We start from the raw sequence: 3948 nt of genomic DNA on the forward strand, positions 1-3948 counted from the left end.
CTGGTTCGAATTCCAGTTTTCTGTTTGCTAACTGTGAGAAATGGAGAGTCTCATTTTCTACTAGGATGAAAAAAGATAAAGCAACTGATACATTGTTGTTAAGGAGCCCTGAAAATGTACTGAATTATGGAGCTGGACTGCTAACCTCAAGGTCAGCAGTTCAAATCTACCAGCTGTTCCATAGGAGAACGAGGAGGCTTTCTGCTCCTGTACAGATTTACATATACAGTATCACTGTGAGTCAGAGCCGACTTGGTGGCACACAGCAACCACCACCACATTGTGTTAATGTTGTTGTTAAGTGGCATCAAATCAGTTCCAACTCACAGAGAACCTGTATAGGGTTTCCAAGGAGCAGCTGGTGGGTTTGAACCACCGATCTTTTGATTAGCAGACCAGTGCTTATACTATATCACCACACGAGGACTGTTACATAGTAATATAGAAAATATTAGCTGTAGGCACTCAAGAAGTTTCAGCCCAGTCTCCTCAGAGATCTCAGTACCAACCCAATCACTGTCCCTTGAACCCTTTCAAACTTTAGGAAAAGGCTAATTTCTTAGGAGTCCTGTTGTGGTGCTGTAGGATAAGCACTGGTATCCTAACCACAAGGTTGGCAATTCAAACCCAGCAACAACTCCTCAGAAATCCTACACAGGTTGCTATGAGTCAGAACCAAATTGATGCCACTTGATAACAACAACAACATCCTACCTATAAATTACTTTCTATAAAAAATAACTCCTCTTCCAGTTATTACTTAGAATTTAGTCCTAGGTAATAAAATTTCTTTCTAAACTTGCACTGTTTTGGAGCTTACAAAACCAAATCATTATTACCATATTTCTATTGTGAACCACTGTCAGTTCAAATGACTTTGTAGACTCTTTAGAAGTTTCTAAAATTATAATGTTGCCTAGTCTAAAAAGCAATAACTTTGGGTAGAAATTAAGATAGGTGGAAGATATTGCATGTGATCAGAATCAGGTGATCTGCCTTTTAACTCAGTTCTAGCGCACACAATGCACTCAATGGACAACTGGCTTCGCATATTTGAGTTTCAATGTTTTTACATTTACAAACTAAAGGTGACAATAATGTTTGGTACTCTTAAAGTTCGTGAGAGTTAATATTGCTAAGGAGACCTGGTGTGGTGCTGCAGGATAATGCACTGGACCGCAAAGTCGGTTTGAACCACAGGTCAGTGGTTCAAACTCACCAGCTGCTCCTCAGAAACCCTCTACAGGGTCTCTATGAGTCAGAACTGACTTGTAGGCATTTAAGAACAACATTGCTAAGGTTATTTTAAATCATTGGCTAAGGAACTCTGATAGTGTAATGGTTACGAATCAGGCTGCGAATCTTAAGGTCAGCAGTTCGAAACTACCAGCCACTCCGTGGGAGAAAGATGAGGCTTTCTGCTCCCGTAAAGATTTACAGCCTCAGAAACCCTGTATAGAGTTGCTATGGGTTGGAGTCCACTTGATGGTAACTAACAAGAATATGTAAGCAATATTGGGTTTAGGCTTTCATTTCATTCTGGTCTATGAAAAACTAAATTTTCCCAAATCAAGTTCAACTTTATAATTAAGCATCCAATACTGGTATATACCACAATCAAAACCTCTTTTTCCTTCAAGGGAAAAAGTGTCACAGCAATACTGTCTTGTCACTGTACGGCACACAGCCTCATGACTACCACAACTGTGAGTGAGAAGGAAGGCCCTGCTTCCCATTCCCAGTATGGCATTGTCTCTCATGTCTCCATCTTGAAAAATGCAACTTGTGAGAATTTCAAGAAAAGTATAGGTTGACAACAGATGATGGACAAAGAGACTTTCAAAGTTCTTACCCACACTTGCCTGTCTCCTAACGTCAATTTCAGGCACTTGTAAATCAAACCAAGCAAAACAAACACACAGACATCTGGTTTTTTCCATCTTTAAATTAGTGAGCTCAGGGATTTTGTTTTACAGCTTAAGGAAAATGGGGTGGTTATATTTTTTGTAAATTGAAGATGGGAAAGAAGCAGAAATACCCCTCCTCAAACTCTACCAGATCATAGGCAGCTTGGAGGAATCTGCTAGTCTGTTGGTTACCTGAGTGCCATGGATAATTTGGTGCTTTTGAGGGCTCTGGTTTGGTACAGCAAGGGGGATAGCTATTGCTTGCCACATACAATTTAGGCTTGAAATAACTCTCTTGAGCTACCTCGGACCCAGATTTTAGTACCAGGTTTTCCCACGTTACCTGCTGTGGTTTAAAACTTATAAAAGAACCTGTATCCACAGCCAGTAGACATATTCCTTAAATTTCCAGCCCTTCTGAATTTTTTCTATCATAAACGTCACTTTTAAAAATCCAAATTTTCTTTCTTCATTTTATGTTGATTCCTACCCTTATCCCCAATGGCCACTGGATGAGACAGACTCTTCCATCTTCTTGGTCATGGATGGGATGAGATGCATGTGGTCATCCACACACTTGGCCACAGCTCTCCAGCTGCTGCTTCACCTGCAGCTCCTTCGTCCCTGCATCCACTGAGTCTTCTCTTTGCCACTGCACTGCATGGTAACTAGGACTGAGGGTCCTGCAACTTCTCCACTCACTGTACACCAGGGCCTGGGTTTGAGGCAGTGGTGCATGGCAGCATTCAATGGGTGCCTGGCTGTCCTGACAACAGCTGACACTGCACCAAAACACAATACCCTATAGATTCAGATGTTCTCTCTCTGCAGACTTTTCATCATGGTGCCAACTGCCTCCTGTATGCGGAGCTGCTGCAGCTCCAACATATTGACCTCATGCTAAGGAACAGCGCTTGTGCCCACATGGACTAAAGCTCATGGACCTGCCCCCTAGACACCCTATTTACAAGAATTTTGTTGAGTAATTATGAAAGGATTCCCCAACCCAAGGTTTTATTTGTCTTTTGTGTGTGCATGCACTTGAAGGAGAAAACGCTTGCTTTTATATCTGCTTAGATTAGTCACAAATAATGGTGGTGAGCTTTGCTAAAATTCTTCATTCTAACGATGTAAACAAATATCTCAAAGAACAGAGAGCTTTAGGTTTCAGAGGTGACTCACAAAATCTAGCAATCTATCTTGGAAGTCTGTGCAAGCCTATTTTCGGGCTATTCTCAACACATGGCAAGGTTGAAGAATCCCAGGTGTTCTTGCTGAGAGCAAAGTGAGAGCATGAGGATTGCCCTGAGAAGCAAGAACATGCTCATTAAAGTAGGTGTCTGGTGGGAGATGAATCCAACTGACAGTCTGTGTTTCTTTCTGTGGTGACCCCTTTTCTTATTAAAGAGGGTGTCTGATGTTCATGTGTATCTGGATTTAATGAGCTGCAGTTCACTGGGGACCTTGAGAGGACAAAGTGCCTGCTTGTGGGCCCAAAACAGTATATTGTTTATTTCTTAAATGCTACATTGTTTAAAGAATGTAAAAGTTTCTTTTGTAAGAGTCTTCCTATACCTTGAAAGTCTGAAATGGCATACATTAATAAAATAAATACAGGGTTATGGCATAAATAGATGAATCGAGGTGGATGATTGAAAGATTCTCTTATGATACAATCCCTAAATTCTTAAAGATGATTTGATAAGATCATCTGCCATTCATTTCGATACTTCAAATGAAGATAGAATAAAAGCGGAATACCCCCCTCCCATACTTCTGCAGATATAAGATACAGGTAAAAAGATCTTTGAATAACGGACCAGGAAAGTCAGGCCACTATAGAGATAGTTTTCAATCTAACAGATATGTATTAACAGCAAGAATATTTTGCTCTGTCCTGCACATTTCAAGCAATAAACATCTATGGCCCAAAATGAGAAATTTATATAATAAAAATGTGAAACACAAAGTGGCAATTTATATATGATTAGAGAACAGAAACTTACACAAAAAATAGTGTGATATCTGTAACATAAAATAC

At 40.2% G+C, this 3948-nt stretch overlaps 1 pseudogene; it reads right to left on the bottom strand.

Annotated features, from left to right (window-relative positions):
* Nucleotides 1-2399: 2399 nt before the first annotated feature.
* LOC102838527 lies at nt 2400-2795 on the bottom strand (annotated as a pseudogene).
* Between the last annotated feature and the right edge of the window lie 1153 nt (nt 2796-3948).

Source organism: Chrysochloris asiatica, unplaced genomic scaffold, assembly GCF_000296735.1.
Source record: "Chrysochloris asiatica unplaced genomic scaffold, ChrAsi1.0 scaffold00233, whole genome shotgun sequence".
NCBI classification, from domain to species: Eukaryota; Metazoa; Chordata; class Mammalia; order Afrosoricida; family Chrysochloridae; genus Chrysochloris; species Chrysochloris asiatica.